Consider the following 21,849-nt stretch of genomic DNA (forward strand, 5'->3'; position numbering starts at 1 on the left):
TTTATCTGCGCTAACCACGGCCCCTCCGTAATGGCTCTCGCCCTTATCTGGTCCACACGCTGCTGCTACCCCAGCACACAAACAAGCTGGCCCCCGCGCCGATAGGCTTCACGGCTTTCAGGATTAACAACGTCGGTGGTGGCTGCCGCGCAACAGGGGGACAACGCCTTTCGTGGTGAGACGCGCCACATTCCGCCACTCGGGTTTAGCAGAATAGGTGGCGAGGTCAAATTAGGAACGACACTAAACTTACAAGCGTACATACATGGAATAGGCAAAGAAATGTGAACAGCGGTAGAAATGGGATGGTTGTGTTTGTCGGCCAGAAACGCAGATGAGGCACATGTCGCGCTGGTGCAGTGCAGATTGTTTACACTTCGTTCTTGCATTCAGTCATATGGTCCGACGACTCAACGTTTTCGTTTTTTCCAACATCGGGCAGGGTTTACGTCTGGATAACGCCAAAAGAAGCCTAGAATCCTGATTGCTTGATTCCAACGGAGGTGGAAGTGTGATGGTGTGGGCAACCATATCTGGTATTCTGCTGGCCCCATCATTACTCTCAAAGACCGTGTTACAACCAACGGTTATGTGAACATTTTAAGCGATCACATGCGCCCCTTGATTCAAATGTTGTTCCCAACAGTGATGCGATATTTCAGGACGATAATACACCAATTCACAAACCCAGGACAGTGCAATCGTGGTATGAGGAGCACGCAACTGAGCCGTTAGAGCCTTCCCTGGCCAGAACAGTCCCCGAGCTTGAACATTATCGAACCCTTGTGGGCGGTATTGGAGAGCAGATTTCCGCCTCCCTCGTCACTACAGGAGTTAGAAGAGGTTCTGATCGAACAGTGGCATAACATTCCACTGGAAACTATAAAATTATTATATGTCAATATTCCAAGAAGAATCACAGTTGTGTTACAGGCAAATGGGGTTGGGTTGTTTGGGGGAGGAGACCAGACAGCGAGGTCATCGGATTAGGGAAGGGACGGGGAAGAAAGTCTGCCGTGTCCTTTCAAAGGAAACATCCCGGCATTCGCCTGGAGCGATTTAGGGAAATCACAGAAAACCTAAATCACGATGGCCGGACGCGGGAGGCAAATGGGAGTTCATCCCCTTATTAATAAGCCATTCCCAAATAAGTACAGGTGCTCAGGTTATTTGCCCATCCTCTGTACTCCATAAACTGGTAAGATGAAGAAAGGACACTTTAAAATCACACACACGTGTAGAGGCGTCTACTGTAAGTAATACCTGTCTTCGCCCGACCTGAAAGTAGTTGTGGAAATGCAAGTGGTAGGAGATACGTTAGTAACGGGGATCTGGTCGGTAACGAGACGAGTGATGCTGGCAGATTCTGATAAGAGGATTGCGATGAGTTCGCAAGTCACCCAAGTACACTAGTGGACGGTGGTCTACGCAAAGACATCGTGTTTCACGATCTCACCTCTCTCACAGTGAACTGCTTAATTTCTTCATATTGGTATCAAGAGCGAGTTCTGTTTTATTGTCAAGCTTAGAACACACACAAGCGATAGTTGCACTCCAGCCAACTTGCAAGATTATGCAACTACTAAAAACAGTCTAAGGACCTGCTCTTTGACTGCTCCAAAGGGCTGAGCAGTGAATTTGTACTATATCACCCGAGTTCCACTTTCCAGCCAGATTAGAGCGTCAGTCGATATCTTGAGTAACGGTTTTCGGCTTCTGGGAACTGTTCTACTCCCTATATTTACCGTCCTCATACACGAGTGGAAATATCCTGAGAGAAATAGTGATCAAGGCCCCAGCAACAGAGCGGAGTGCATTCAATGTCCACAGAACAAAGAACAAGGTCGCTTAAGTTACTCATTGGACTACACTGTAGTAGACCAGTCCTCGGAAATCTGACAAGAGATGGCCGTTAGCGCTCCAGATACACGACGCGGCAGTGGTAGTTGATACGGGACGTCACCACGGCGATTCGTGTCGGGCCGCAGATAACGCTATCCGTCTTGGCTGCCACCTATGATGCTCGCCCAACAACAGGCAAAGAATAGGTATAGAGAGATGCGCTTATCCTCTGTGTGGTATCAGGTATCAGTGCCACTCTCCTGGTGTACCACAGTTTGGCAACGGAATCGCAAGTTTCTGTTGGACGCCGATAGCCGCCGTGCGGGATCCAGTAGCACGCCCGCGGGGCCAGGGCTCCAGCGGGTCCGTACCACGAGGACCCTCAGCGGCCACGATACAGGATGGCCAGAGGCGGCAACTCACCCCACTCGCACTCGGAGCCACTACGTTATGGGACGCCGTGCAAACGCCGTCTAGTCGCAGCTCCGCCACCGTCGTTGTTGCTGTTGTAATAGCCGGACTCTGTGTAGAAACACACCTTGTATCGAGTCTTTCTCCTCTTGGAAAATTACACGTAAAATAAAACTACTGTTTGCTGTGTTGCTTGTTCACAAATCATTTCTGCTCCTGTTCAGCTTTCCTATGAGAACAGTTGCTGCACCTTATCATTGTGTACAAGGTTGTACACAACACTTCGCTTTGTGCGTAAACTCATACTAAAGAAGGCAACACAAAAACACGTATTGACACTTCTTAGTATTCTTTCCTAAGTCAAATCGCAGTATCCACAAGAAGCAATCAATGGCTGACCTCACGACCAGCGAGAGAGAGAGAGAGAGAGAGAGAGAGAGAGAGAGAGAGAGAGAGAGAGAGAGAGAGAGAGAGAGGGTGGTGGGGGGGGGGGGGAGGGGGGGGGGGAGCGGACGTCGCACCTTATCTTGTTGCAAAACAGACATTTCTTGAAGAGTCCCAAATCCAGACACTTCACGACCATATACAGACTGAAGCGGTAAATGAAATTTCGTGCCAGGGCAGGGACTTAAACTTGAGCATCCCGCCCACTACGCAAATGCGCCCACCACTACGCCACCCTGGCACAGTGCCTTTACCCAACTGCACGGACAGCCCTAGCACGCCTCCCTCCTCAAACTAAATTCCCATTCAGACGTCAGCCTACTTGTTATTCCCCCTGAACTTGAAACTGAGACTTGAGAAGATCTCTCGAAACATGACTTCGCAATCCCCACTCTACCCAAAAGCAAAAGCGATCATGTGTGGGCAGGTATCTAAGTCCCTTGAAGCAAAGGAGGTCCCGGCGGATGTTCGAGTCCTCCGTCGGGCATGGGTGTGTGTGTTTGTCCTTAGGATAATTTAGGTTATGTAGTGTGTAAGCTTAGGGACTGATGACCTTAGCAGTTAAGTCCCACAAGATTTCACACACATTTGAACATTTTTGAAGCGAAGGAAACTCTTCCTGAACACTTTTCCCCTGGAGGCAGACCGCCAGAGGAGGGTACTCCAACGTACACATAACTATTAAGAGACTACTGCGAGAAGATGCAGAAGTAATGTGCATTAAATCATCAATTTTTTGAATGAGCTTCGTAATTTCGGAAATAAAAGCGCTAACGAGGATTAGTAATTAAAACGTTATTGGGAATCCACTTGGGCTTTCCGTGCCGATTGTTACGTATGGCAACTCTCCATAGGTCAGTCGATGGAAGTCGTGTGCCCTGCTGTAAGTGATACGATGAAGTGCGAGCGAGCAGTTGGGTAGTCGGGTAATTGGCATAAACTGAAAATGGTGAAGTAACGATCTCCTTTCGTAATTAGTGATTTCTAGTCGTCTGCGATGGAGGAACGTACTGTGTACAAAGATGCCTTGAGAATACACCAAGATTTCTCGAAGTGGGGTCCACGGTCCCCCTGGGGTCTCACGGGACCTAGCCCAGGGGTCCGCGACTGCTAAAAATTGAAATGTGTTGTAATAAAATGGAACTCACAGCTGTTATGCAAGAAGTATTTTTTTCAGTTACTAAAACGAAAGCCATTAGAAATAATAACTACGTTTCTAAATTTAAATGTTTTTCTACTTTTCTAAATTTATGCTCTGAAGCTGATCAACCGTTATATAGGACTACTTCAAGTGAGAGGAATTCCTTCTCTCTTACGCCACTGCTTCGAAAGCAGTTGTACGTTAACTGCAGACCACCTCGGATTCCCTGGATTTCATCTTCAAGTGGCGGGAAGCTCCTACCACTAACACCAGTCCCAGGAGTAAATGTTAGTCATTCCTCATTCTGGGATTTCTGAAACAACGATGAGAAACCCTTCCTAAAATATGTTCCTAGATCCACCACTGCGAGTAACTCTTGACTCAAATTCATTCCGGTTAATGTAAAATTGTCTTGCAGATAGACCGCAACGGTTAAATACGAATGCTGCTCTGATTTAATAAGTTTGTGAAAAGATTAAAAATATCAAAATGAGATACACACACAACATTGGTTCTTAACTGCTTCCTTTCCAGCAAAGGTAAGAACAATTCCGAAATAACAATATAGTTGAAGCAAAAATTTTCTGCTTCTTTCATTTTCCATGAATCATCTATTAAAAATAAAAAACAATAAAACTTGGGACTAGCTGTATTGTTAATCAACAAAGAGAAACTACATTCGATGTTGTTCTTTTTTCTTCAGTAGCAAGATCATGTGATTAGATAAGAAAAACACGGTTAAACTGGTCTTCACCTTTTCAAATTTATATCCCCACTGTACGGTTTTGACCCACGGTGTTTTCGAAGCTAGATGCAGTAATAAGCTTTATCAAGCGCATTTTCTTTGTGCTGCGCGGGTTTGGCCGAGCGGTCTCAGGCGCTGCAGTCATGAACTGTGCGGCTGGTCCCGGACTCCCGGCGGAGGTTCGAGTCCTCCCTCGGGCATGGGTGTGTGTGTTTGTCCTTAGGATAATTTAGGTTAATAGTGTGTAAGCTCAGGGACTGATGACCTCAGCAGTTAAGTCCCATAAGATTTCACACACGCTTGAACACTTAATTTTGTTTGTCGATTTAACTCGAGTTGGATTTAAGTACGACGTCACCACACACACCTCCAGCCTCAACGAATGGCGTTGATCACGTTTTTCCCCTTCATGGGAAAACGTTTTCAAAGAAAATGAACTCTGTAGCTTTTGGTTGCATGTGTGCTGAGAGTATGACGAGTCTTCCAAAAAGGCATTGCAATACTTGATGCCTATCCCTACCACTTATGTGAGCAGACCACCTCTGCCCTTTGCAGTATTGAAACCTTAAAGCGACATCGTCTTAATCTGGAACAGGTCCTAAGATTGATGGTGACAAGACTTTTTCCAGATTTGGTTGGTTGGTTTTGGGGAAGGAGACCAGACAGCGTGGTCATCGGTCTCATCGGATTAGGGAAGGATGGGGAAGGAAGTCGGCCGTGCCCTTTCAGAGGAACCATCCCGGCATTTGCCTGGAGTGATTTAGAGAAATCACGGAAAACCTAAATCAGGATGGCCGGACGTGGGATTGAACCGTCGTCCTCCCGAATGCGAGTCCAGTGTCGAACCACTGCGCCACCACGCTCGGTTTTTCCAGATTTCCAAGGAATTATGGGAAAACACAAAGAATGTCATTCCTCACAATAGTGACCCCACATCTGAGAACATTACAACGTGGATTTCCTTTCTTTTTATTTTTTTTTATTTTTTTTTATTTAACAAAAGGAACATTGATTTTCAATTACTATACTTACTGTACCGTATTATTGAATTTCTGTATTGTTACTGTATTTTTAATCGAAATTTCGTTTACTAGGCATCGTTCATGTATCTTTAGAATAAACTGCCTATTTTAATTAGCACATTTTCTTTAATACCATGTGAAATTTCAGGTAGTATTTCAAGGGGGTCCGCAATCACTTCCCAAATAAACTGGGACTTCACGTCATCAGGAAGTTAGAGAACCACTGCTCTCGGGATGGGACGGGAAGATGGAGGGCGCGGAGAAGGCATTACGGGGTCCAGCGCACTCCAGTCCCCATTCCAGGAGGTGACGCTGGAACGCGGCGATCGGTGCGCCGTGATAGCCGCGGCCGCAGTATTTACGAGACGACCGGTAATTGCTGCCCCGCGGTCCTACATGCGTTAACCGGCGCCCGAGCCGGAATACAAAGGAGAGCCCTTTCCCTAATTATATGCCATTACAAAGACCACCCCTGGACGTATATTCGACTCGCGTCTGGGACAGGTCCTTCTGACCGCGCCGTGTATAAATTGCGGCGGCCCTCTTTCTTTTGGTGGAAGGGTGTAGGAGACCTTCGGAGAGCCGGCGTGACAATACCGGTGCGCGTGTAATTGGAATTGGATGGCTGGCCGCTTTAACTGCGTGACTCATTACAAGCGTGCCCGGCTGTGCGTGTGGAGCTGCTGCAGTCGGGGGTGGGCACCACAGAGGTGCGTGGCGTGTCCCACGGGCGACCGGGCGTGACTAGAAACAGTGGAACAAGTCCCGCTGTGTCCGATCCATGACAGGCGAGAGCTTTGTTTACACAGACACACACACACACACACACACGCACACACACACACACACACACACACACACACACATACACACAAAGAGAGTGCTTAAAGCAGTCGAGCGCTGCTAATTTGTAACACACTATTACTTCATTCTTTTGATCTTACGACCCGAATAGAAGGTATGTCCACCGGAACCAGTATAATTTTGCTTTCTTTCGACCTGCACAGCCATTTTGCCGCCTGATAACATTACATACCAGAAGCTTCGTACACGACCTCAATGTATCATCGATCTCACAAGTAAACCTACCCAATGGATACAATTCCATTTTGATCGGTTTTGAACATGTTGTAGTTTAGCGCAAAGTAAGAAACACATGTATTTTTTGAAACTTCCTGGCAGATTAAAACTGTGTGCCGGACCGAGACTCGAACTCGGGACCTTTGCCTTTCGCGGGCAAGTGCTCTACCACTGACAAGGGGAGGCCGCCAATTGTGAAATTCAGATTCGATTCATACTGCGCATAATAAAAGCTCATCGCCAGAGGTGTAATGTGGCAAAGCATCAAGTAGCACTTCTCAGCCGTTGTCGAGAAAATCGACAGTTAAAAGAAACCGTTGCGGTGAAATACTCACTACGATTAACTATTTTCAACAGCGTTGTGGCGCAGCGGTAAGCGCTCGGGTTCGTGATGAGAAGGTCGCCGGATCGAATCTCGCACCATGCAATTTTTTTTATTATTAGTTTTTTGTAATTCAAATATATATATACTATTAATGAATTGCTTATGCATGTTGGTGAAGGCGGATCGCTCTCCAATTGTACCGCCTCCATTTTTCCGTTTGTTTAACAGGGTGTACCAAAGTTTTCACGTCTGCACTGATTTTCGACGATGTTATAAGTTGCACTAGGGACCGCATCTACCTTCTTTCGAAGTTAGCAGGCAACTACGCTGTTATGCGGCGGCTCGTTTCGGCCCATTCAACATCTGTCCTTCAAGTGTAACGAGCGAGTAATGGAATTAGTATATCATACCTGCCACAGCAAATTTGTGTTCGTGGGGTCTCTATTCTAATTTGAACGTTTGACTTACGCTATACGTATTCGTTTCGGAATATCGTTTCTACGTCTTCTGTTAACTATACGTGGTTAACATTATGAAGACAATAACATTTGTGAAATACAACTTTGTTTGCGGAAAACATAATGATGTTCGAAGTCGTCAGTTTTTCCACGACAAACGACTTTCAACAACTTATAATATGCATAATTGTTGCAACCGATTGCCGGGAATTTTTATATATATATATATATATATATATATATATATATATATATATATGTGTGTGTGTGTGTGTGTGTGTGTGTGTGTGTGTGTGTGTGTGTGTGTATGCATTTTAATTAAAAAAAAATACTAAAAAAAAAGCTGCATGGCGCGAGATTCGATCCGGCGACCTTTGGATTACGAACCCGAGCGCTTACCGCTGCGCCACGACGCTGTGGGAAACTGTTAGTCGTAGATAGTATTTCACCGCAACGGTTTCTTTTAACTATCGATTTTCTCGACAACGGCTGAAAAGTGCGTCTTGGTGCTTTGTCACATTACACCTCTGGCCATGAGCTTTTATTATGCGCAGTATGAATCAAATCTGAATTTCACAATTGGCGGCCTCCCCTTGTGAGCTACCCAAGCACGACTCACGCCCGTCTCACAGGAGACGCGGTACTGGCTGAAGTAAAGCTGTGAGGACGGGGCGTGAGTCGTGCTTGGGTAGCTCAGTGGTCGGCACGGTAGCTCAGCGTGGTCGCTCAGAGAGCTGGTTGGACTCTGTAATAAAAAACTGAGTGGAAGGATCAACAAACGAACTTGAACGGATGTCATGTGACGTCCGCAACGGCCAAACACAACAATCATTAAAAGAAAGAAAAAAAAATAATGTGGTAGAGCACTTGCCCGCGAAAGGCAAAGGTCCCGCGTTCGAGTCTCGGTCCGGCACACAGTTTTAATCTGCCAGGAAGTTACACATCAGCGCACAATCCGCTGCAGAGTGAAAATCTCATTCTGGAAAAATGTATTTTTTTCCTGCGTGCTCATACGGCGGGTAAGTGGGTGAAACATCGTCGCGAACAAAAATGAGTTTAATCTTTCTGAACGAATGCTGTGGGAACGGTAATAGATATAAAAAAACTTCAAATAAAAGTTCTTTGATTTTTAATGTACGTTATAACGGTGCAACCAGATTTGTCGAAATTTATATAAAAGCTCTTAAATGTCATCAATTTTTGATCACAAGGTGATCTTAAATTAAAAAAATTCTGATATCCTATTGTTCCATTTGGTGTAACTGAAACGCAGAAATCCAACATTCTTTTAGAATATGTTTATCTGGTAAAGACCTGTCAAACAATGAAACATGAGAATTGGCATTGAAGCGTGCACATGTCGGGCGCACGTATAGCGGTATTTCTAACTTATTTCTGACATATGCGTCTTCGGCGTAACTGAATTTGGTATTAATTATGCTATGCGTTTTGTTACTAGTTAAATGTCGGAACACTCTGTCTTCAGGCCACGAGTGGCCTACCTGTCCCTGTCGTTAGTTCGAGGCAGGGAGGATATTTCGGAAAAAATGACATTTTCGACTGATACGGGTGAACCGTTGAACCGTACATTAAAAACCATAAAACTTTTATTTGGAGATTTGTTTTCTATCCCTCACCGTTCAACGACATTCATTCGGAAATATTAAATTCAGTTTTCTTCGTTGGGGTGCTCCATCCCCTTATCGATTATAGAGGCACGTATAAAAAAATATGTGCCCCTTATTTTGCTCTTTACCGGAACGTACTCAAAGCCGATCAAAATCGGAGTGTATACCCCAGGTAGGTATACTTGTCAGCAAATCTGCACTGATTTCGAATTGCTAGTCGGTGTGCCCACAAACTCTAGATGGTCACGTGAGCTTCCAATTAGCGAAGAATACATTCGCATCACTGTCGTTTAAAAATTACAATTCGGCGTATGATCGGATGATTCACTCAATGCGTTTGTACGTAACTGCTAAGCACGCCACAATCTAACGTCTACTGAACTTTAGGGTTATCAGAGTCGAAACTACAATTATTATTGTACAGACTCCGGAGAAGGGATCTACTGCGGCCCTGCTGGTAGAAATACCCTGGCTATCGTCTGAAGTGAAATGGGGAAATAACGAAACATGAAGCACGATGCTCTCGTGAAGGTTTGAAACCAAGTGCGCAGCCCAGCTCTGTTGCAGGCGCAGTACTCACACTTCCAGCATGGAACGACACAGCCTGATAAACACAGCTAGCAACGAATAAATTATCACACCAATGTACATAAAACAGACAGCCTGACTACTTTCGAGTGCTTTGGATTGCTTCGATGTAGGAGGGCACTGACACACTTTCTGCTGCTGCATGTTTGGACAAGTTTTAACCCCCCCCCCCCCCTTTTATGACGGCAACAGTCCTTTCGCAGCCACAGTGCAGGGTATTTAGTGCCGCCATAGAACACTTACACTTAGCCAGAATTTCGTTATCAGCATCTCACATACCGCAGGAGAGTTCTTAACAGATATTCGTATAAAGCAGTTTCTGGGGCTGCAGTTTGTAGCGTTTTATAGACGAGTCATTGTTGTTATTACTGTCATGATCGTCGTCGTCGTCGTCGTCGTTGTTGTTGTTGTTGTTGGTGGTGGTGGTGGTGTTTCCCACTGATGACCTATTTATACGTTGCAGTGGATCATTCGTTCCACATTCTTCTGATTGTAATCAGTATGAGCGAATTTTTTTGCAGCAGTTGAAGATATGGTCAACTGTTTCCTCGGTTTCTTTCCCGACTCCTGCAATTTGGGCCTTCAACTCTGGGTGTAAGGGATTATCACTCGCATTATTATTATTCGGTATCAGTTTTTCTAGAGGCACCAATTGTATACATATTTCGTACAGGTAGACAAATCATCATTTGTGTAAAACTAGTGAGAATAGACGCTATGTAACGTCCCACAGCCTCCGTTTTACGAGGAAATCTGTCTCGCCTACAAAATGCGTTGTAGCAGAAACATCGAGAAATGAGAGAGTCCCAATTTTTTTCCTACCTGTCGACGTCCATTCTCAAAGTTCACGGATAATCTCTAAGCAGGATTATCGTTAACACGATTACGCAAGAAACGAAACAGAATGCACAGAAAATTAGCTACATTGTTATCAAAGAGCGACGTAGTGCTGCAGTAGCTAGAAGCCATGGCACAAGGTGGTGAGGCTAGGGTAGATTAGCAGAAACACACAACCACCACACAACGCTCTGTGCAGACATGCGTGTCTATTAGCCAGCTTACGCGCCAGCTGGATCATTCTGCGCCTGCGCGATCGGTGTGGGCACTTTATACGCCAGTTACCGGCCGCCCGCCCGCCGCGTATTTCAGGCTTCGCACGGCGTCGCGCGCATGCAGATGCGCCTGTTGTACGGTGGGCTCGCGACTCACTCCGAGCAAGACGAGCGTTAACAAGCAGTTCCGCTGGAGGTCGGCGACTCGCCTGCAGGCGGTGTTTGGAAAGCTGGCAGAGCCAATATTTTCGGTGTGGCCGCCTGCGTGTGTGAGTGTTTGCAGTTCCTTGGCCGGAGCCGCCCGCTTGACAAACTGGGACCACGCCTGCCGGCGAACGCGGGGATGCGGTGTACGTCTCGGGGTGTTTACGTCATCCGAAGGCTCCGCCGCCACACCCTTGAAAAGCACCTGTCACTCACAACCGAAAGGTGTCTATTTTCACTCTTCAACTTTTGCCGAGTTTGCCTACTGCAGACACAGCCTTTTGGCTACTCCGAATAACACTCACAAGAGAAGTACACCAGCTCGAATGGGTAAAACCAGATAAAAATTGTTTTAAAATATAGAGTTGTGTGTTGTGGTACCCATCGAGATTACATGTCCACATCGGTCAACCATCTACGAGGGTCGTTACAAAAGTTCTCAAAACGGAGCAGAAAAAATGTACTTATATCACAGATTTATTTTTTATTTATTTTTTTCTTTTTTCAATGTAGTCTCCTAGTAGATTAATGCACTTGGTCCAACGATGTTCCAGCGCCTTGATCCCACTCGAAAATGAGTTTCCTCCAGGCCTGCAAAATAGTTGTAAACTCCGGCTATCAATTCTTCGATTGGAGTGAATCTTCGTCCACCAAGAAAAAGTTACAGTTTTGGGAAGATATGGAAGTCTGACTGAGGCATATCAGGTGTGGCAACAATTCATACCTTAGTTCGTGTAATTTTGCCTTGGCAACGGCACAGGTGTGCGGGCGCGCATTGTCTTGATGGCAGGCGACTTTCGTCCTTCCTCACCCTGGCCTTTTTTCGCGTATCTTTTGTTGCAATTTGTCCAGGGGGTTAGCATAGTATTTCCCAGTAATTGTTTACCCTGTAGGGAGATAATCTAAAAACAGAATGCCTTTCGCATCCCGGAACACTGATCCCATGACATTTCTCGCTGAAGGAATTGTCTTTGCTTTCTTCGGTAGCGCAGAACCAGCGTGTTTCCACTGCTTTGACTGTTGTTTTGTCTCTGGAGTACAGTAGTGCACTCAAGTTTCACCTGTAGTCACAAACCGGGGCAAAAAATCTTGTCCATTTCTCCTAAAACGGGTCAAACATTGTTGCGATATGCCCACTCATGAGTTTTTGATCCAGCGTCAAGAGTCGCGGCACCCATCTTGCAAATTTTTTTTTTTTAATTTCTAACTCTTCTTTTAAAATGTGATGTACTCTTTCAGTATTGACATCTGGAAAGCGTGAGAAATTTCGCGCACTTTCAATCTGCAATCCTCCATGACCATTTTGTGCACTTTTGCAATTTTACTCCCTGGTTAACTCCGTGTAACTGCTAGAAGCAGGGTGCACCAGTAACGCACTAACCCAACAGATGTACGTGTCTTAAAAAGAATAACATGTACTTTAAAGAGTCATTTTAAAAAATAGAACCGAATGTTTGTGCACAGCAAATGGTTATATCATTGCAATCACCATCGACATTTGACGAATTTCACTCTTCACTTAAAAAAAAAATAAAGTGAAATTTTTGCAATGACGAATCCTCCAGAGCTCGCAAGTACTTGAGAAGTGCGGATAAAATAATTCTAAAGAAGAAAACCTGCCCTGTTCCACTGGGGCCTGCAGTTGGGCTGCACAGAACGCGAACCGCCACTTGCTGGTGAGCAGTGCGTTCGTCAAACAGCAGGTCGTCCCGCCTGCAGTTCAACGGCCTCAGTGTAGGCACTGACAAAAAGTACGCGCAAACGCTGACGTCACCAGCCAGCCCCACACTGAATCTCACTGGATCATCGACACTGCGACGCCTCGTCTCCCAGCAGAGAACCCTAGATTGTTGCGATAACATATAGCGCAGAACATAAATCAGTGTCCAACATGGGTAATTTCACTCTGGAGCTATTCGGGTATTCTATAACGACGACACCAAAAGACTTAGCTATCTATATTCGATGAGGAGGCGCGGGGCACAGGAAGCCAAGCCGAGGTAGATCCACTGATTTACAGTACACACCATACTCGCTCAGGAATCCGAAACTACACTACGGCAGGTTCGGCAAACTGAGCAAGTACGTTTTACGATGAGCCGCTTTTTATTCAGTTTACGTTGGAGGATCAACTGCCAACATGTTCACTGCCTCTCGGGTTCCAAAAGACGCCGGAGACCTCGCCCTGATTCCCACAACACCGATGTCATGAAACATTTGAATCTATCTCAGTTTTTATAGTAAGCTGGAAAAGTGATAATGCTGTCGATGTAATACCGTAGCCCTCGCGGTATGAAAACAGAAGGGTGTGTGATTCCCCTTGCTGCTGTCAGAGGATGAGGGAGTTAGTCATGTAATTTTACAGTGCCAAAGATCTCGAAATCAGGGAACTAAGATTTGACTGACATGACTGGCACACACAAACTACATTAACTGGCTCAAATGGCTCTGAGCACTATGGGTCTTAACATCTGAGGTCATCAGTCCCCTAGACTTAGAACCACTTAACCTAAGGACAACAGCCTTATGTTAGTTAGTTTTAAGTAGTTCTAAGTTCTAGGGGACTGATGACCACAGCAGTTAAGTCCCATAGTGCTCAGAGCCATTTGAACCATTAAGGACATTACACACATCCATGCCCGAGGCAGGATTCGAACCCGCGACCGTAGCAGCAGCGCGGTTCCAGGCTGAAGCGCCTAGAACTGCTCGGCCACAACGGCCGGCAAACTATATTAACTGCGCACTTCACTGATACAGAACAGTTGTTCTGTTTTTCTGCCATGTAACTCTTCTCGTTCGTGAGAGACATTAAACTGTTTGACATCTTTACCGAATTTGGAAGTTTGTTTTGTAAATTTTCACTGCCGTCCACGCTGTGACCGCGAGAAAATGTGAACATCCTGGCTCTGTCATCCAACTGTTGTTGTACAATGCAAATTGCACTGGATGTAGGAATTTTGAAACCTTTATTTGTTACACAACGGAAACAATATAATCCACGCACACTATCCCCTGCCATACATAAATTTTAAGAGTAATCGTAATTAAAAGTGGTCCAAAGAGAAATTAACTTTACTTTACTGTACTCGCAACTATAGCTACATTTGCACAGCAATGAAACACTTCTCCTGAGAAACACCTGCTGATATGGAGCGAAAACGGCAGGAAAAATTGCTCTGTTTATCTGCTTGAGACAAAGCGACGTACAAACCTGGTTGTAACTAAATATATCTAGCATTGCCATCTTTTCGAATCAGTTCAGAACAACATTTAAGAATGAGCTGCTTGTTACCATTTTAACTTAAAGTTCCTTCCAGACAGAAGTGTTTCGATACCGCCGCCAGAAGCAAGAACATTCGCATGCAGCCGTGGTCTATTCTCGGCGGGGCGTTTTTCGCCAAGCCACATCGCGAAGTCACACCACTGTGCTCGATTTTATTGCCGGGTTCTGCTAAAACCTAACGCACAGCAGTGAACTATTCTCCAAAAGGAATAGTCGTGAGATTTTTTGTGTGTGTGTGTGTGTGTGTGTGTGTGTGTGTGTGTGTGAGGGGACGGGGGGGATAGTTCTGGATAAGAGTTTATTCGTGCAGAATAGGTGGAGTCTGCAGTAATCAAGCGTAAGCCACTCTGCCACCCATATACACAAGTATTGGCAAAAGGACCGAGGCAAAACGACGACTGGCTGTAACTCACCTAAATATTGTTTGTAAGTGTGTAGGCTTTTCGAGAATTCCCGTTGTCAACTTCTGGGACATGTAGAGGGGAGTGAGTATATAATATCCTGAATAGGAACCCACGTTGGGAAACGTACCGTTTCCATTTTACGACGGTTCAGTTCAGACGTGTAATGCGTCCACTGTAATTTGGAAACAAGCAGGTGATGTGTGTTTTGCTTACATGTTTGTTCCACTTTCCACGCAACATGTTTGTGTTAGTGTAATTGCTTGAGGGACAGAACTTACAGGTTGCACGTTCAGTAGTGGAGTTTCTTGTTACTGATTTAGCCACACCTGCCACTCCTTCAGGGTGTTGGATGCTCTTGACCATCTCAAAGAATCTTCTGGTCTTGGAATATGCTTCCTTGATGCAATGTGCTCTGCAACCAACGACTTTCCAATTTCCTCCAAAAATATTCTCCTTCTAGTCAATTTTCTATCATTACAGTTAGAGTCAATCGAAGCCCACAAGACATATCCATTATTAGCAGCAACATCAAGAGTACTGTAAGAAAGTATCATGAGCCATCTACTGGTTTTTCGTTAGCATATATATGTAACTGTTAGCTGATCGAATGTGTCTACAGCCCCTGTGGTTGAATTATAATCTAAAATCATTGTTGGCTTCTTATCAGCCCTGTTATTATTTCCCCACCATAGCGGAGAGTGTTCATTAGCACGTTCTTATTTCGCTTAGGAATAAGAGTGGCCACCGTACTGTCGTTTGTGAGGTAAAATGAAGAGCTATGGATTATTTTGGTATTATTTTGTAGTAGTTCTGGCTTATTTTTACGTATTGTTCCTAACACAGTCAGGCTGTGGACTGTCGTCAATGTCATCACAACACTCGCTTCCAGATGCATTACGGACATTATCTTTGAACTCGGAAAGTGATCCTTTGTCTGTTGAGCTGTTAACTAATTCTTCCAACTTTGCGTTAGTCAGTGGCGTAATCGCCACGATGTCACAATTCAGACTGATCACAAATGATAGAGAACACAAAGTGAGCAGAAACAATGGATTGGATTGGATTCTTTGGGGGAAGAGACCAAACAGCGAGGTCATCGGTGTCATCGGATTAGGGAAGGAAGTCGGCCGTGCCCTTTCAAAGGAACCTTCCCGGAATTTGCCTGGAGTGATTTACGGAAATCACGGAAAACCTAAATCAGTATGGCCGGACGCGGGATTGAACCGTCGTCCTCCCGAGAAACAATGGAAATTCGAACAGTTGACAAGTCGTAATGACAAGTCTATTGTTATAAACGCAGCGCATTGACATTTTGAATGTTGAATGTAAGTATGAACAATGAAAGTTATTACTACTACAAAATACGGGACAACCAGAAAGTATTTGACTTTAATCATATTAATGTCGGGTCACATTGATCCGAACATTACGGATGTAACTATAAAGATTTACGACCAGATGATTTAAAATATTTTAACACTTTTTTAACCACATACTGCCCTTTAATTTTCGGACAAAGTCAAAAAAACTCAGAGTTATTCTGATATTTAAATAACGAGAAACGAAATTCATAACCATTTTGTTTCATATATACTCGTATCAGAACAGCAGGGTTAAACGTGATGGTAGCCAGTTGTTTAGTGAATTTCTATTTCATTTGCTGCGAGTTGTTTTCGCTGATGGTAGTGGTAAGTGATAATTTTCCCATAAGCAAGCGAGAGACATAATTTGCAGAACATATGTTCGAAAGGAATGGACAGTGTCTTGAAAGGAGGATATAAGATGAATATCAACAAAAGCAAAACGAGGGTAATGGAATGGCAAGGAAAGCGTTTCTGAAGAAGAGAAATTTGTTAACATCGAGTATAGATTTAGGTGTCAGGAAGTCGTTTCTGAAAGTATTTGTATGGAGTGTGGCCATGTATGGAAGTGAAACACGGACGTTAAATACTTGGGACAAGAAGAGAATAGAAGCTTTCGAAATGTGGTGTTACAGAAGAATGGTGAAGATTAGATGGGTAGATCACATGACTAATGAGGAGGTATTGAATAGAATTGGGGAGAAGAGGAGTTTGTGGCACAACTTGACTAGAAGAAGGAATCGGTTGGTAGGACATGTTCTGAGGTATCAAGGGATCACCAATTTAGTATTGGAGGGCAGCTTGGAGGATAAGCAGATTCAGAAGGATGTAGGTTGCGGTAGGTACTGGAAGATGAAGAAACTTGCACAGGATAGAGTAGCGTGGAGAGCTGCATCAAACCAGTCTCAGGACTGAAGACCACACCACAACAACAACAACGACATGCTTCCTACAAGCGGAAAGCAAGGGCATGCGCGTACCGCAGCTTGGAATCGTCAACAGTACAATCGCCGTCCGTGCCTCGACATGTGCCAACCGCCAGCGTTCGTGGATCGGACTATCAAACAAGGACGCCGGTCATAGAAAAGGGATTTAAGGGATGCTCGCCACTCAGCACTGTTCGCTGACGGACTTCAGAAAGACCCGTAGCGCCCAAACAAGAAACGGTGTGGCTGCTGTGGAGGAGGAGGGGGTAGTGCAGCTGGGGACCTAGTGCGGCAGACATGAGGCAGCGGGCAGCGGGGCTAAGAGGTCCTGCGGGCGGTCAACGAGCCCCATCCTGCCTGCCTGCCTGGCCGCAAGACGTCCGCCGGACCGCCCACTGGCGCTTAATTACCGCGGCACGAGCGCCAGCCGGCGGAAGCCCAGCTCAGGCAGTGGCTGTGGATGGGCGTGGTCCAGCCGTTACGGACTGCGCTCCAAGTATCTCTTGTCTCGCCGGCAGCTCACGTTTACCTTTCCCGTCACTTCTCCGAACCGCTTAAAACGAAATCCTCGAAAAGTTGGCAGCCCATTTCTTTCGCCATCCTCCCCCAATTCGAGCGCCTGGTCCGCATTGAACGACTTTCTCCTTTGTGGAACGTCGAGAGGATGGACGAGACATATGGCTCGGGGAAATTGCCGAGAGGAAGAGAGAGAGAGAGAGAGAGTCAGTCTTGATGAATTCCTTAGCAGAACCCAATTGTGTGTAGAGGATGAAACACTTAAAACTTGCACATCAGATATTGCGAAAATGGAAAACGCCATTTATGTGCTATCTCAATAGACTCGATTGGTCTCCCACGGGAGGTTCGAGTCCTCCCACGGGCGTGTGTGTGTGTGTGTGTGTGTGTGTGTGTGTGTGTGTGTGTGTGTGTGTGTGTGTGTGTGTTTTGTCCGTAGCATAAGTTAGTTTGAGTAGTGTGTAAGTCTAGGGAGCGATGACCTCTGCAGTTTGGTCCCTTAAGAATTCAAACACATTTGAACACATTTTTGAACTCGATTGGTAGTCAGGGGCCAATAAACAGATTGGGAGAAAGTATTTTGTGCAAACATATACCTTTTAGAATGGATTTATGCTTATTCACATTAACAGACGAAAAATAGCATAAATTAGAATGTCAGTGCTTTTTCTGCAGGATTTTAATGCGAGTCGTATTTTGATAAGTTTTCGCACCGACACTTGTTCGTACCATTCGACTTGTGCAGTTACTACGCACTATGTACTGTTTGCTTACAGTATGCCTGCGTGTTGCTCAACTGCATTGCGACTGGCAAGTTAGTGTGTGACAGTAGAAGCGGTAGGTAGTGAATGGACGATGGGATGCACGAATGCAGAAAAAGCCGAGATGCTCATGGTGTATGGAGAGTGCAGGAAGAATATAGTTCGTTCTTGTACCGTGTATGCGGCAAGATATCACATCGGACGTCAACCATCTCCGCAATTGTTTTTCAGCCTCTTGAAACATAACGGAAGGAAGTGACGACGAAGAGGGGGAAATTAATGTTCTTGTTGCTGTTACCTTTGCAGTTTATCCTGCACGTTGGTTCCCGCACAAGGAAGTGGCAAGAGTCAGGCAAGTGCGCCAGACACTTGTTGTCTCATACAGGCGTTGCCGACTGCAGCGCCGTATTCTGCCTGTTCACGCATCTCTTTGAATCTGAATGCCTATACCAGTTTCTTTGCGCTTCAGTGTATATGAAAAAGCAACTTGTACGGACACTACTTATTATCTTAAAAGAAAAAAAAGATGTGGGGATAACACGTAAGAACCGCTCTTAGAGGTAATATAACCTGCCAATGTTGAATTATCATCTAGTCTTTCATTATCATTTGGTCTTTGATAAAGGCTAGCACGTGCATCTCCGCAGCTTACAGATGCGTACCGAACACGAGTTTGGCACCAACATAGAGTGCTATGAAAACACAAATGATCGCTAACAGTTTTGACTTCAGCAAATCATCGTGCGGCGCAGCAAATCTCTCGGTCACAGTTTCAGTGTGGACACACACACCACGTTGAGGATCACGTACGCGCAATACCAAAGTTTCAAGCTGAACATAAACGGCAAAATTTAGTTACTGAACACATGATCCAGTCTGTCAGTAATAGCAGAAAGCTTCTAAGGTCAGCAACTTGTAAATTGCTGGAATAACGTAGCTGTTTAGTGTTGAAACGGACTCGGACAACACTCGAAAGTGAAATCTACGTAAAATCTGAACTACAACACTACTTCGTAGTGTTTCCCCTCTCGAACGGAGTACATTTCTAGAGATGAAGGTAGAAGTTACGTTAAGTGAAAAGTAAAATGCGAGAAGCACACCGGCTACGCTGCTAAAGGCACGAAACAATTGACGAAACCCCGGAAATCGAGCTACAAATTTTCTACCCGAGATATGAACCTCTAATCAGTAGCGATGTGCGTGTAGAGCAGAACACAGCCCCAGCCAGCACTCCTGCTCGGTGTGCGGGCAGCGGTGGCCGGCTGCAGTGGCGGCGGAGCGGCGTTGCTTCCTGACCGGATGCCGCGCCGGCAGCGGCGAGCGGCGGCGCCGGGTATTTCGGACGCGAAGCCAGAGAGGAACGAGGAGAAAGAGGAGGAGGAGGAAAGAGAGGAGGTGGCACAAGGTAAGAGTAAGAGGAGGCGCACGTGCCCCAGCATCCGGCCTGCTGCGCGTCCCGGCGCCCACGCGGCGCGCCGCTACGTCACACGGCCAACAGGTTACGTTATGGGGAGGGGGGGGGGGAGGGGGAGGGAGGGAGAGAGAGAGAGAGAGAGAGAGAGAGAGAGAGAGAGAGAGACGCGGTGGCAGAAGCTCACACTGACCACGCTTCACGCCTGCCACATATAGCCGACTTTCTGCGCCCATGCGCACTAGAGGCTGCAGCCATGGTACAATGTACTCCCGATTCTTTGCCATAATTGGGGACTCGGAAACCCCACATAATCGATTTCTGCAAATAATCCGCAACTGAAGTACTCGGTAATGTATTAGAGTTGTTCAAAATCACAAATTAATTACGTCATAATTAAAAATCACTCAGCTACTATTTACAAGATATTCTACTTTATTTGTCGTATTATGTATGAGAATACAGTATTTACAAAGAATCAAGTGCAAGCCAATTTCACATTACACTACGCTACTTTGAAACAAAACAGTCGTGAACTGATTTCTGCTCAGGGAGATATCTTGTCAGAAGGGGGAGCATCTTCTTGCTGTTCCAGGTAGTCCAGTAACTCTTCGGCCCAGTGAAGTGCTAATGCGCGAGTGATTATTGTTTCTGGAATTAGAGGAATGTTGTCATTTCCGCCACTGTCCTTCACCTCATCGGATATCCCTTGGACTCGCTGAACAATAGCACTGTCACTGAACATACAGGTATCATTACGTGACTCTGTGCGGCCCACGTCAAAACCATTCAGAAATACTCGTACACTACTGGCCATTAAAATTGCTACACCAAGAAGAAATGTAGATCATAAACGGGTATTCATTGGACAAATATATTGAACTGACATGTGATTACATTTTCACGCAATTTGGGTGCATATATCCTGAGAAATCAGTATCCAGAACAACCACCTCTGGCCGTAATAACGGCCTTGGTATGCCTGGGCATTGAGTCAAACAGAGCTTGGATGGCGTGTACAGGTACAGCTGCCCATGCAGCTTCAACACGATACCACAGTTCATCAAGATTAGTGACTGGCGTATTGTGACGAGCCAGTTCCTCGGCCGCCATTGACCAGACGTTTTCAATTGGTGAGAGATCTGGAGAATGTGCTGGACAGGGCAGCAGTCGAACATTTTCTGTATCCAGAAAGGCCCGTACAGGACCTGCAACATCAGGTCGTGCATTATTCTGCTGAAATGTAGTGTTTCGCAGGGATCGAATGAAAGATAGAGCCCCGGGTCGTAACACATCTGAAATGTAACTTCCACTGGTCAAAGTGCCGTCAATGCCAACAAGAGGTGACCGAGACGTGTAACCAATAGCACCCCATACCATCACGCCGGGTGATACGCCAGTGCGGCGATGACGAATACACGCTTTCAATGTGCGTTCACCGCGATGTCGCCAAACAAGGATGCGACGGTCATGATGCTGTAAACAAAACCTGGATTCATCCGAAAAAATCACGTTTAGCTATTCGTGCATCCAGGTTCGTCGTTGAATGCACCATCGCAGGCGCTCCTGTCTGTGATGCAGCTTCAAGGGTAACCGCAGCCATGGTCTCCGAGCTGATAGTCCATGCTGCTGCAAACGTCGTCGAACTGCTCGTACAGATGGTTGTTGTCTTGCAAACGTCCCCATCTGTTGACTCAAGCATCGAGACGTAGCTGCAGGATCCCTTACAGCCATGTGGATAAGATGCATGTCATCTCGATTGCTAGTGATACGAGTCCGTTGGGATCCAGCACGGCGTTCCGTATTACCCTCCTGAACCCACCGATTCCATATTCCCGATTCCATATTCTGCTAACAGTCATTGGATCTCGACCAACGCGAGCAGCAATGTCGCGATACGATAAACCGCAATCGCGATAGGCCACAATCCGACCTTTATCAAAGTCGGAAAAGTGATAGCACGCATTTCTCCTCCTTACACGATGCATCACAAGAACGTTTCACCAGACAACGACGGTCAACTGCTGTTTGTGTATGAGAAGTCGGTTGGAAAGTTTCATCATGTCAGCACGCTGAAGGTGACGCCACAGGCGAATGCTGTGAAAAGCTAATCATTCGCATATCACAGCATCTTCTTCCTGTCGGTTAAATTTCGCGTCAGTAACACGTCATCTTCGTGGTGTAGCAATTTTAATGGCCAGTAGTGTATTTTCTTTGTCAATTGTTGCCGGCCGAAGTGGCCGTGCG

General features: G+C 45.7%; 1 protein-coding gene across 1 annotated transcript in view; it reads right to left on the reverse strand.

Annotated features, from left to right (window-relative positions):
* Positions 1–21,849, reverse strand: part of LOC124784355 (protein spinster) — a 314,286-nt gene that overhangs the window by 32,520 nt on the left and 259,917 nt on the right. The gene's annotated exons all lie outside the window — the stretch shown is intronic.

Source organism: Schistocerca piceifrons, chromosome 1 (genome assembly GCF_021461385.2).
Source record: "Schistocerca piceifrons isolate TAMUIC-IGC-003096 chromosome 1, iqSchPice1.1, whole genome shotgun sequence".
NCBI classification, from domain to species: Eukaryota; Metazoa; Arthropoda; class Insecta; order Orthoptera; family Acrididae; genus Schistocerca; species Schistocerca piceifrons.